Here is a 14,296-nt window from a genome sequence, read left to right on the forward strand (position 1 = left end):
TGGGTTGGTTAAAGTGTGCATGTCCTGTTTTGTTTATACAACATAAGGGTGGGTGGGAGGGCCCAAGGACAATTCCATCTTGCACCTCTTTTTTCTTTCATTTTTCTTTGCGTCGTGTGCTGTTTGGGGGGTGTTTTTTGGAAGGGCCATCCTGCGTGACACTGCAGTGCCACTCCTAGATGGGCCAGGTGTTTGTGTTGGCCACTAGGGTCGCTTAGCTTACTCACACAGCTACCGCATTGCGCTTCTTTTTTTCTTTGCGTCATGTGCTGTTTGGGGAGTGTTTTTTGGAAGGGCCATCCTGCGTGACACTGCAGTGCCACTCCTAGATGGGCCAGGTGTTTGTGTCGGCCACTAGGGTCGCTTAGCTTACTCACACAGCTACCTCATTGCGCCTCTTTTTTTCTTTGCGTCATGTGCTGTTTGGGGAGTGTTTTTTGGAAGGGCCATCCTGCGTGACACTGCAGTGCCACTCCTAGATGGGCCAGGTGTTTGTGTCGGCCACTTGGGTCGCTTAGCTTAGCCATCCAGCGACCTCGGTGCAAATTTTAGGACTAAAAATAATATTGTGAGGTGTGAGGTGTTTAGAATAGACTGAAAATGAGTGGAAATTATGGTTATTGAGGTTAATAATACTTTGGGATCAAAATGACCCCCAAATTCTATGATTTAAGCTGTTTTTTAGGGTTTTTTGAAAAAAACACCCGAATCCAAAACACACCCGAATCCGACAAAAAAAATTCGGTGAGGTTTTGCCAAAACGCGTTCGAACCCAAAACACGGCCGCGGAACCGAACCCAAAACCAAAACACAAAACCCGAAAAATTTCCGGTGCTCATCACTAGTAAATTCCTGTGTTTTAGTTTTAAAAAGCTCCCTTATATGATAGATATCACCCGTGTTTGATCTCAGTCAAACACGGGTTAAACACGATTCTTATTAAATTCACCCCTCGGTGAGCAGAGCTAATACAGAATGAAGTGGTGCAGTTTTCTGCTATGTCCAATATTGCTCTGTATGCCTAAAATAATATTGTTCCATTTGCACTTTGTTGCAGTCTCACAAATGTGTACATAGGGTCTGAGTAGGTGTGGATGGAAAGAATGTTGCAGCTGCTTACTTGGAATCAGCAGCAGGGCTGTCTTCTCAGCATAGTAGGTCATGGGTAAAGCGGGATCTTGACTTTAGGTCGACATATATTAGATCGAAAATCATTAGGTCGACATTCACAAAAGGTCAACGTATGACATGAACAAGAGGTCGACATATGGAATGTTGACAGGTACAAAATGTCGACAAGTTCATATGGTCGACATGACAATGGTCAACACACATATGGTCAACAAGGGGATGCATTTCTTCAAATGGTGGCCCCAGATTCCAAAACTATCCACATTAAGCCCAAAAATGAGAAAAAGGGTGCCCATTGTCAAGTCGACCTTTTGACCCTGTCAACTTTTGTACCTGTCAACCTTTTCCAGTGTCGACCTTTCATTATGTTAACCATTTGTGAATGTTGACCTTATGCCTGTCGACCATATGGGGTCGACCTAATGACTGTAGACCTAGTGAATGTAGATCTCCTATACCACACCCAGGTAGAGCAATGCACCAAGGCCCCTACACCAGTGCTGAAATTAGGATTTTTGTCAACCGGGGCAAGGAAGTCATATGGTGCACTCCCTATAACTTGTTTGTTGTTTTTTTGCACGCCACAAGCAACAGATATGTACATATGACATAAAGCTCTCTATACATACTTTATATAAAGGTTGGGGAGGACTATACATGTACCGAATAAAGGGGTAGGGGGAACTAAACACATATTGTATATAGGTATTGGGGTAGTGGGGACTATGCACCTATAGCGCAGGGATAGGGGTACTATGCATGTACTGCTTATAGGGGTAGGGAAGACTATACCTGTACTGTATGGGAGGCATTTGATATGCCGGCTGACGGGATCTCGGCGCTCACCATACCAATGCCAGAATCCTGACAGCCGGCATACCGACAATTATTCTCCCTCTTGGGGTGTCCACGACACCCCTGGAGGGGGAATAAATAGCGTGACACGCATAGCGCGCCACCGTGCCCGCAAGGGGCTCTTCTGTGCTCACCCCGCTGGCTGCATGTCAGCGGTCGGGATCCTGGTGCAGGTATGCTGGCCACCGGGATCCCAAGCGTTGGCATAACATAGCAGACCCGTACTGCATATATGGGTACACCTACTCTACATGCAGCATATCTATATGACCTGTATGTGTGACAGATCCTACATGACCGCATTCTTCACTGACCCTTGCATACCTCCCAAATTTTTATTCTGCTAAGTAGGTCCGTCTTCGCACGCCGAAGGCACGCGCCTGAAGTTAGTGGGCATGGCTTTGCAGTGGGGACGTGGCCATGTCGGTAGGGGCATGGCCTCACAGCAAGAGCCGTAAACGCAGGCCATGCCCCCATTTTTGTCAATATGGGGGCATGAACAGTGCTCAGTGAGCTGCTGCCATGCCCCCTATCCCTCCCTGTCGAGGAATAGACGTTGTGCGCATGCACACAGCATCTATTCACTGCTGCTCTGCTCAGAGCTGGGAGTGACTGTGGGGGGGGGGAATCTCCCAACTGACGCCCCCCACCACGGGACACTGTGGCCTGCGGGTGCTACAGTGGGACCGACCGTGAAAAACTAGACTATCCCGCCACAATCGGGACAATTGGCAGTTATGGCCTTGTCCTGTGGCACCTGATCACTGCTCTCTAGCAGTCCCCACCTTTGTGAGGCTGTCTCCATCCTGCTGTCCCCACCAGCTGTCACTGCTGCTCTCTGGCTCTCAACCCCTGCCATGTCTCACTCCCGCCAGCAACCAGGATCAGCAGCTGCTATGTAGCTGGCTCTGGCTCCATCCACTTAGTGACTGCTGGGAAACTGAAACTTCCGGGACCCGGCAGTAGGTAGCCCCTTGGCTCCCCCTCAAATCTGGCACCAGGGGCCCCCTTTACTTATGGACCTGCCTACACACCATTCATATGAACCCATTATAACAAAAATAATAGCTTACCAATCTGGCGGATCCACACCATCTCTCTACATGCTGTCATACAATGAAAGGCTGTCAGCACTCTGATTGGTGGATAGCTCCAGCCATCCACCAATCAGGATGCTGACAGACAATCACTGTCTAGCTGCATGCTCGGGCAATGCTGCCTCGCCACTCTGATTGTGTGAACACCACCCCTGCTCGAAGGCCCCTAGATTTGTGGGGCCCTGGGCCCAGTTTGCCTATACGTTATTATGGTTCTGAACAGCAGCAGTGCTCAGATATGGTAATGAAGCAGGAGGCATCTGGCATAATTAGACGCCTCTTGCATGCATGTATGAGCCTCTGATGTAATCAAGGATGCAACATCAGACCACTCTGCAACACCATCAGCCATCTGAGTAACCCATGAGGTTATGCAGAGCGGCAGCTGCAGCTCCGTCACTAAGGTCAAGAAATGTCAGTCAGAAGACACAGACCTTGGCTTCAGCACTCCCACAAAATGGAGGCCACCTCCGCCACCTTCCAAACCCCAAAATGTCTGCAGACTATCAATCACCTTACGTCTGCAGCCGCATTGCAAGTGACATGTGCACATGTGCAATGTACCAACCAACTAACATTTAACATAATGCTACCAGACATGAATCAGGCCTATAGTTCTGTAAATCGGCTGTACTTGTATTGTGTGAACTTTGTTTTGATTGCTTATTTTATCTTTCTCTATGTAATCTATGGACACTAATTTTTATACTAACCAAAAGGTAGAACCAACATTTGAATTAAAGGACTACAAACATTGCTACTGTTAAGGTATGTTTGAGCGTCACTGTGCAATTACTATATTATTACAATTTGCAACTAGTATATCACAAGTCATTTATTATTCTCCTTTCTATCCTAGTTCACATTTTGTTTTATAATATTGCCTACAACATGTTAAAAGGAAAAAAGACCCTGTGCATAAGCTTTATTGTTACTTGTGTCAAGTAAATCACATGAGAAGACATTCTGCGTATTGAGGCTCATTCAGGTGTGGTTGTTCTTGCTACTGCTCAATGGCATATCTAGAATGGGTACACGGCAGACCCCCCGGGGGTCCAGGGTGGCCCACCCTGCATACCCTACACCCATTTTTTAAATACTCAACTCTCCAGAGTCCCCCACCAACGGCAACATCTCTCCACAAACCTCAGATTAAATTGTGCAGCGACCATTTTCCCGGAGATTTGTGCATGCGCAGTAAGGAAATGTCTGGGAAAATGTCTGGAGATATGCGCAAGCACAAAAGAGTCTGTGTGACTCTAGTGCCCAGACTCAGTTGCGGTGCCGGCTGCAGAGGAGGGGGCCTTGATGGAGGAGGTTGCACACGGGCCTTCCATTCTGTTAATATGCCGCTGCTACTGTTGTTGCTATCTTTTGCATTTGCGATTATGTCCTAATATGGGCAGAAGCTAACCTGAGCATAGGGACGCCCACTGCTATGGCATCATTTCCATCCGGCGGTGTAAAATTGCTGATACACTGGTACCATCATTGCAAATCGGATCATGGGGGTCATTCCGAGTTGTTCGTTCGTTGCCGATTTTCGCTATACTGCGATTAGTCGCTTACTGCGCATGCGCAAGGTTCGCAGAGCGCATGCGCATAGTTATTTTACGCAAAAGTTAGGTATTTTACTCACGGCATAACAAAGCTTTTTCATCGCTGTGGTGATCGTAGTGTGATTGACAGGAAGTGGGTGTTTCTGGGCGGAAACTGGCCGTTTTATGGGAGTGTGCGGAAAAACACAGGCGTTCGAGTTCCAAAACGCGGGAGTGTCTGGAGAAACGGGGGAGTGGCTGGGTGAACGGTAATCGTTACGAGAAAATTAGCAAAGCTTTTGTTCGCAATTCTGCTATCCTAAGATACACTCCCAGTAGGCGGCGGCTTACCGTGTGCAATGCTGCTAAAAGCAGCTAGCGAGCGAACAACTCGGAATCACCCCCCATGTTGGAGAGTCTTGAGCGCCTCTGTAGATGCACAGGCTGAGCTGCTGTTCTGGAATGCAGGAGGCTCTCCAGTAGCAAGTAAGATCACAATTGCTAATTTATACACGACCACAAAATGGGCATCTAAATGGCCATGATACACCTGTGTTTGGCCGACCACTTCCCGTTCCAACTCTCAGACGCTGTCTTCCTGTCACTTACTTTATGACTAATTCCTGATGCGACTGTAATCGCTATTCACATGCTGCATGTACGCACTGCGGCTCAGACGTATGCGCAGTAAGAAAACATCTATCGATATGCATACAATAGCCGCTTTGTGACTGAGCCTCATTGGGACTGATTCAGATGTGGTTGTTCTTACTGCTGCTGTTGCTAACTTATGCTGTACACAATTGTGATTATGTGCTAATATGGGCAGAAGCTAAACTAAGCATAAGGACTCCCACTGCAGTTGCATCATTTCCATCCAACAGTGTATAACTGCGGATACATCAGTACCATCGTCACAAGTCAGGTCATGTCACAGAGTCTGAGTGCCTCTGTAGATGTGCAGGTTGAGCTGCTCTCCAAGGGCGCAGAGGGCTCTTCAGTAGTAAGATCACAACTGCTAATTTATGAATATATTATTAATACATTAATATTACGCAAGCCCAGAAAATGCTGTCTGAACAGCCATGACACACCTGCATTTGGACGATCACTCTCCGTTACCACCCCCAAATGCTCACTCACTTTGCAACTAATTCCTGTAAATGTTGATTTACTTACAAGACTAAAAGCAATACTTTAATACACTCAATACACTTTAAAATTGAGCCGCTGCGGCCGCTGTATTCAATCCTTAACCTCTGTACTTTTTACTCAGTTAGCGTACAAAGCCCCGTACCGTGCACGCACTTTGCGTACACACGCCGCGACGGATGTACAAAGTACACGCAGTGCATACACACACACACCGACACACTGAGAGCACAATGCAGCTACATGTGTTCCTGACATACGCTTATAACCTTAGCAGGGAAAGAGACACGACACCAATAGTATTTAAGATGTTAGGATCTGACCCACCAACATATAATTGCTGAAAAGGGGTTACAACAGATATACAATTACAATAACAGAAAAGAGGCGACAAAACAATGGTACATACGTTTGGTTTCGCCAACACCACACAGTCTGGTGCTCAGATCAATCAGGCAAGATGACCTTCAGAGAGAGAGAGAGAGAGAGAGTGACCGGCTAGGCTACTTTGGCTTTTATACAGTTGGTAAAAACACAATACAATGGAAACTGTAACCTCTTCATCCATAGGTCAAAGGGCTGGTCATTTACAGTACAGGAGGGGTCATAGGTTGGTTTGAATAGGTGGGCGATGTCTGTTCCAGGTGTGCTTGCAGTTGGTCTCCACTGGGTTCCCGCCGAATATCAGAGTACAGTAAACACAGTATAATTGTAATAATATCTTGTTCCTGCGCATAACTATGCGCAGGAGCGTACTATCTTCTGCAAACTGCTACCGGAATGTTGCCCTTAAAATACCCTACAGTTGGATACCAAACACCACCTCATAACCTAATGCTTTTCCCTCATATCCAGTAAAGGTGAATCCCTTTGTTGTTGTACCTTTTAAACAAGTATAAATTGCTGGTGTGGTGCATGTGGGCTATGTGTACATTATGCACTATGTGGATTAAATATGTGATATGTCTTTGTGGCTTTTCCATGCGAGTACAAATGCTACCGTAATTACTCATACCACGCGCTAATACGCAGGACCGCGTGAGCGGTCATACACAACTTGCGGACATGTGCACGCACGGCAGAACAAGTACGCACACGGAGGCCATCTGTGTGGAGTTTGTCCGTGATGTGTGTACTGTAATATTTTCCGACTTCGAGATTCCTCAGTGTGACCGCAGTTGCAGTTCACTCGATGCATGTGTGTACTGCGGCTCAGACGCATGCACAGTAAGAAAACATCAACTGATTTTCTTACAATAGCAGCATTGTGACTGCATCTGAATCAGGTCCATAGAACCCAAAGTCATTAGGGACACAATGGGATTGCTCAACTGAAATATACATGCCTCATTTGCCCTATTGACAGCCAGGTTTCATGACCATTGGTAAAGTTCAATTACCAGCAACGCTGCACGTTATATATCTCCCAATGAGCAAGCTCCCCATTGCACAGACCACACTTTTTGTTTGACTTTTTACACTGCTACAGTGTATTGGCTACAGTAATGGGCCCTACACACTCGGTGACCCGCCGCCGAGCTGCCCGATGGGCCGATACGGGCGACGGGCGACCCGGCGGCGGGGGGAGGTGATGGGGGAAGTGAAGTTTCTGCACTCCCCATGTCACCCGCCTCCATAGCACTGCATGCTAATATGGACGAGATTGTCCATATTGGCTTGCATGTATAAGCGACCCGGCACCAACGCTGAACGAGCGTGGGGCCGCGCATCGTTCATCGTTGGTGCCTACACACTGAATGATATGAACGAACTCTCGTTCATCAATGAACGAGAACGTTCATAACGTTCAGTGAAATCTTTAAGTGTGTAGGGCCCTTAACACAATTACAAAAGTTTTTTCCCTGCCAGTTATACTTTCAAGGTTCACCCACTGCCCCCAGACTCTGCTTTGCTATGCAGCTGGTGAATAAGAACTGCATGCATACAGTATGTCTGTGCAGCTGCTCTCAGCAGCAGCTCCTGTAGAATGATGTGCTAGCAGGGCATACTGCTGAGCCACATAGTCTTCCAAAAGAGGCTTAGACCAAACTGGGGAACAGATCTGTAGGCAAATGCCCTGCATCCAAAATGTCAGTTCTTCTACAACAGTGGTTCCCAAACTCGGTCCTCAGGACCCCAGACAGTTCATATTTTCATAGCAGGTGCGCAGTTGCATTCATTACTTACTGACACGTTTTAAAAGATCCACAGGCGGATCTAATTATTCCACTTGTAATTCTGTGAGGAGACCAGGAAAACATGAACTGTGTTATGTTCTATGTACTAGGAACCCAGAAGATTGGGTGGCAACAGAAGAGTTCCAAGTACAGACGCTTGAAGCTGCGGCAGGCCTGGGATACACAGCTACACCTAACAAAATCCCTGACTCCGGTGTCCTTCCCAGTGGTCAATTAACGCCTGCAAAGCTAATCTTCTGCTCACGGCAGCCACGTTTAAATGGGCGAATTAGGTCCGCCCAGACTCCGATTCCCCCAGTCTTAAAAGGTGACAAGGCATTAACCGAGACTGAGAGAGAACAAGGGGAAAACTTACTAAGACTGACACAACTATTAAAGAGAAGAATACAAAAAATTAACAACTAGTTTATGTGCGGCACGGCCGCCAGGAACAACAACAAACCAAAGCAATGCAGCCTAACTGCCAAATACGAAACCGTCGTAATAAGGCGAGGACAGCAATGCAGAAGCCTCCGCAAGAATAACACAACCAAAAACAGATAAAGAAAATACGGCTTCTGCCGCAATGTGCGGCAGAGGCGCTACTCACATTGCCACGAAAGGTTCGCGCAGGAAACGACCGGAATCCCGAGGCTTCAGATACCAGACCACTCCACTGGAAGGCAGACCAGGAGGAAAGCAGGAAACGATCCCTCAGACCGGACTCGGGGAACTGGACACCGGATACTGGAGTACACAAGTTGGAAGCAGGAACACACCAGAGGCAGGAAGACAGGCTCCACAGGAAGCTATCATCGGCGAGGCTGCACTGCCCTGGCTCCCATAAAAAGGTCCTACTGACCAACCATGGAAGAGACAGTCAGGCCAGCCCCCTGGATCCTAATAGCCCCAGCTGTTGTGTGGCGCACTGAGCGCGACATCCCTGCTGCTTAGTAACAGCCGGGACTGAAGTGCAGGGCGGCCGCCTGGAGTCTCCAGTTGCTAGGCAACCGGCCGGAGATGGACGCCCAGCGGCAGAAGTGATGCGCCAGCCCCGTTGCCTAGCAACGGCAGGGAGCCGGCACGAGCCACAAAAACCACCACTGCTAACAGTACCCCCCTTCCCCCTTGAGGAGGGGTTAAGGAACCCCTAAACCCAGGTTTATGAGGAAATTCCCGAAAAAAAAAGCTTTTTTTTAGCTTAGGGTCATGCAAATCCTTGTCCTGGACCCAAGATCACTCCTCTGGGCCATGCCCCTTCCAATGGACCAAAAAACAGAGCTGACCATGGGAAAACTTAGAATCCAAAACCTTTTCCACCAGGAATTCCTGTTGGCCCTGAACATCCACAGGAGGTCTAACTCGGATAATTCTCAGAGGGAATTTCCTGGAAAAGACAAATGGCTTGAGCAGAGAACAAAGAAAGGTGTTAGAAATCTTAAGAGATTTAGGCAATTGTAGCCGAAAGGCAACCGTATTGAGCTATTTGATAACAAAAAATGGCCCGATGAATTAGGGTCCCAACTTAGCCGATAGTTGTCGGAGTTTGATGTTACGGGTTGACAACCACACCTTGTCTCCCACCTTAAAGGTGCATGGACGTCGGAACCTGTCCGAAATTTTTTTCTCCTCGGAAGGCAGCTTTCTTAAGAGCAAGTTGCACCTTTTTCCAATTAACTCTGAGACGGGAAGTCAAGGCCAAGGAAGAAGATGGATAATTGGGACAAAAAGAATTGGCTCTGGGATGAAAGCCAAGGACTGAAAAGAACGGAGACACCTTGGTGGATGAATGACAGGCGTTGTAAGCAAACTCGGCCAGAGCAAGATATTCTGACCAATTGTTCTGAAGCTTAGCAGCATAAATACGCAGATATTGCTTCAGAGATTGGTTCACACGCTCCATCTGCCCGTTAGACTGCGGATGGTTTCCAGAGGTTAAACGGAGTCTCATGTTTAACGAAGTGCAAAAGAGCTTCCAGAAATGGGCAATAAACTGTGGTCCCCGGTCCGAGACAATAGCCACAGGTAATCCATTGAGCTTGAAAACATGTCGAAGGAACAATATTGCCAGAACCTGAGCGGATGGTAATCGAGGTAAAGAAATTAAATGGGCCATTTTGCTAAATCGATCCACCACCACCCAGATCACTTGAAAACCATAGGAAAGTGGAAGATCCACCACGAAATCCATAGAAATGTGTGACCATGGCCTGACTGGAATAGCTAGAGACAGGAGCTGCCCAATGGGAAGAGACCGGGACACCTTGTACCTAGCACAATCTTGGCAAGAGAGAATGAACTCCCTAACATCCTTGGGAAGATTAGGCCACCACACAGAGTGAAAGAGCAACTCCAGCGTCTTAGCAACACCTGGATGGCCAGCAACCTTGTTATCGTGACACTCGGCAAGGACACTACCTCTCAGAAACTCAGGAATGAAGAGACGGCCAACGGGAGTGTTTCTTCGAGCCTGCTCCTGAACCTGAGCTAATTGTGTGTGTAGATCCTGTGTGAGACCGGTTCAGACAGAGGCTGCTGGAATAATTGGGGTGGTAGGAGAATGGTTATCGTGAACAGGAAGAAAACAACGTGACAGGGCATCAGCTTTAGTGTTCTTAGAACTGGGCCTGTAGGTGATGATGAAACTGAACCGAGTAAAGAATAGCGCCCAGCAAGCCTGCCGGGAATTTAGACGATTTGCTGACTCAATATACTGTAGATTCTTGTGGTCCGTAAACACAGTGACGGTATGCTTCGCTCCCTCAAGCCAGTGCCTTCATTCTTCAAAAGCCCACTTGACTGCTAACAATTCTCTATTACCAACATCATAGCTGGTCTCTGCAGAAGATAATTTTTTAGACATGAAAGCACAAGGATGTAAAACCAAAGACTCGGGGTCTTCTTGAGACAGAACAGCTCCCACCCCAACCACAGAAGTGTCTACCTCAACGATAAAGGGAAGATCAGGGTTGGGGTGTCTAAGACGGGAGCGGAAACAAAAGCCTGTTTCAATGCCTGGAAGGCACACTCGGCTTGAGGCGACCACTAAGATGGATTGGCACCCTTCTTAGTCAAAGCCACAATAGGGGCAACTAATTCGAAAAAAGCATGAATGAAACGTCTATAATAACTGGCAAACCCCAAAAACCTGTGAATTGCCTTCAAGTTAGTGGGTTGAGCCCTATCCAAGACTGCCTGGAGTTTTTTAGGTTCCATAAAAAACCCTTCAGGTGAATTATAAAAAGGATACCTCCGTAACGTGAAAATAACATTTCTCCAACTTGGCATATAAGTGATTCGCCCGCAATTTTTGAAGCACTTGCCGAACATGGAGACAGTGCTGTTCTGGAGACTCAGAATAGATTAAAATGTCATCCAAATAAACTACTACGAATCTCCCCAAGAAGTCGCGGAGGAAATCATTAATCAAATCCTGAAACACAACGGGAGCGTTAGAGAGACCAAACGGCATCACAAGGTATTCATAGTGCCTGGACTGTGTACTAAAAGCCGTTTTCCACTCATCCCCTGATCTTATTTGGATGAGGTTATACGCTCCTCTAAGGTCTATTTTAGAAAATATAACCGCGGTGCGGAGTTGATCAAACAACTCTGAGATGAGGGGTAAGTGTTTTTGACCAAAATCTTATTAAGGGCCTGGTAGTAAATGCAGGGTCTAAGACAGGCCTGGCCAACCTGTGGCTCTCCAGATGTTGTGAAACTACACATCCCAGCATGCCCTGCCACAGTTTTAGCCTTCCCTAATAGCAAAACTGTAGCAAAGCATGATGGGACTTGTAGTTTTACAACAGCTGGAGAGCCACGGGTTGGCCAGGCCTGGTCTAAGAGATCCAGTTTTTTTTTCAACAAACAAAACCCCCACACTCAAAGGGGACTTTGACGGCCTAATAAGCCCCTTTTTCAGAATTTCCTGCACTTATTCGTCCATGGCCTTAGTTTCTGGGCCAGACAGTGCATAGAGTCTCCCCTTAGGCAAACTAACCCCAGGAATTAGGTCAGTGGTGCAATCATAGGAACGATGGGGTGGAAGGACATCCGCATTACCTTTGGAAAATACATCAGCATAGTCCCGGTAAACAGAAGGAACACCTTCCGAAGCAATGACTGCGACCCGCACCGGACGAGTAATACATCTCTTAGAGCAGTTGGAACCCCATTGTGAAATTTCCCCAGATTGCCAATCGATGGTTGGATTATGGATGGCAAGCCAGGGGTGACCCAAGACTAGAGGCACGGCCAGACAATGGGTGAGAAAGAGTTCTATCTTCTCAGAATGTAGCGCACCCACAGTCAAGTGCAATGGTGGAGTCTGATGGGTAATTACCCCGTTAGAGAGAGGGCCTCCATCCAGACCACGCATAGTAATAGGTCTACTGAGCTGGAGCTGTGGGATTCCCAGAGCCCGAGCCCAAGTAAGATCCAAGAAATTCCCAGCAGCTCCGCTATCAATAAATGCAGAAACAGGAGAACTCCGATTCCCTGAAGATATCTCAGCTGGAACTAGCAAGGAATCGTGTGAGGAGACTAACTGAAGACCTAAGTGAACCCCCTCAACGTTCACTTGGTCAGAGCGTTTCCCTGTTTGTTTGGGCAGCTGCCCGCAACATGTCCCTTGCCGCTACAGTACAAGCAGAGCCCTAAATTTAGTGTTCTGGTTCTCTCTTCAGAGGAAAGTCTGGACAGACCCACTTGCTTAGGTTTCTCGACGTCCTCGGGGAGAGCATACACACATGAACTAGGCCTAAAACTTGCCCCCTCTTTCAGTCCTCCGCTTTTGGAGATGGCGATCTAACTTAATAGTAAGATCCATGAGCTTATCCAGGGTCTCCGGAACCGGGTACTGAATAAGACTATCTTTGATAACTTCTGACAAGCTGAGGCGAAACTGACTGCACAAAGCAGGATTCTTCCAGCCACAGTCATTCGACCAACGGCGAAACTCAGTACAATATGCCTCAGCGGGATTTTTACCCTGTCATAACGCGCGTAAATGGCTCTCTGCAGAAGCTTCCCTATCAGGATCGTCATACAACAGACCTAAAGATTTAAAAAAGGCATCTACAGTAAGTAACGCTGCGTCATTGGGATTTAGCCCAAAATCCCAAGTTTGTGTCTCCCTGAAGTAGAGACATAACTATGCCCACCCGCTGAGATTCTGAACCTGAGGACCTGGGCCTTAAGCGAAAGTAAAGTTTACAACTCTCCCGAAAATTAAAAAAGTATTTTCGGTTGCCCGAAAAGCGGTCAGGAAGATTCATCTTGGGTTCAGGAGCTATACTCGGGGAAGTTCGTAAAAGATCCTCCTGAGACCTAACCCGAACAGTAAGATCCTGCACCATTTGAGTAAGGTTCTGGATCTGACTAGCCAATATTTGTCTGGGATTCTGACCTTGCACTGAAGGATTCATAGGAAAAAAATTTCAAGGCCACCCTGTATTTGGCCGGTGATAATGTTATGTTCTACGTACTTAGAACCCAGGAGATTGGGTGGCAACAGAAGAGTTCCAAATACAGACGCGTGAAGCTGCGGCAGGCTTGGGATACACAGCTACACCTAACAAAATCCCTAACTCTGTTGTCCTTCCCAGTGGTCGATTAACACCTGCAAAGCTAATCTTCTGCCCACGGCAGCTGCGTTTAAATGGGCGAATTAGGCCCGCCCAGACTCCGATGCCCCCCGGTCTTAAAAGGTGACAAGTCGTTTACCGAGATTGAGAGAGAACAAGGGGAAATCTAACTAAGACTGACACAACTATTAAAGAGAAGAATACAGAAAATTAACAACTAGTTTATGTGCGGCGCGGCCGCCAGGAACAACAACAAACCAAAGCAATGCAGCCTAAGTGCTAAATACGAAACCATCGTAACAATGCGAATACAGCAATGCGGAAGCCTCCACAAGAATAACACAACCAAAAACAGATAAAGAAAATACGGCTTCCGCTACTCACATTGCCACGAAAGGTTCGCGCAGGAAACGACCGGAATCCCGAGGCCTCAGATACCAGACCACTCCACTGGAAGGCAGACCAGGAGGAAAGCAGGAAACGATCCCTAAGACCGGATTCGGGGAACTGGACACCCGATACTGGAGTACATAAGCTGGAAGCAGGAACACACCAGAGGTAGGAAGACAGGATCCACAGGAAGATATCATCGGCGAGGCTGCACTGTCCTGGCTCCCATAAAAAGGTCCTACTGACCAATCATGGAAGAGCCAGTCAGGCCAGCCCCCCGGACCCTAATAGCCCCAGCTGTTGTGTGGCGCGCTGAGCGCGACATCCCTGCTGCTTAGTAACAGCCGGGACTGAAGTACAGGGCGGCC

The 14,296-nt window shown here is 47.6% G+C and overlaps 1 long non-coding RNA gene across 1 annotated transcript in view; it reads right to left on the reverse strand.

Annotated features, from left to right (window-relative positions):
* LOC134927205 (uncharacterized) overlaps positions 1 to 14,296 on the reverse strand; it is a 90,608-nt gene that overhangs the window by 8,376 nt on the left and 67,936 nt on the right. The window contains exon 5 of the long non-coding RNA XR_010177581.1: positions 6,183 to 6,238. This is a non-coding gene — a long non-coding RNA (uncharacterized LOC134927205). The remainder of the gene's footprint in view (positions 1 to 6,182; positions 6,239 to 14,296) is intronic.

The sequence above is a fragment of the Pseudophryne corroboree genome, chromosome 1 (assembly GCF_028390025.1).
Source record: "Pseudophryne corroboree isolate aPseCor3 chromosome 1, aPseCor3.hap2, whole genome shotgun sequence".
Classification (NCBI taxonomy): Eukaryota; Metazoa; Chordata; class Amphibia; order Anura; family Myobatrachidae; genus Pseudophryne; species Pseudophryne corroboree.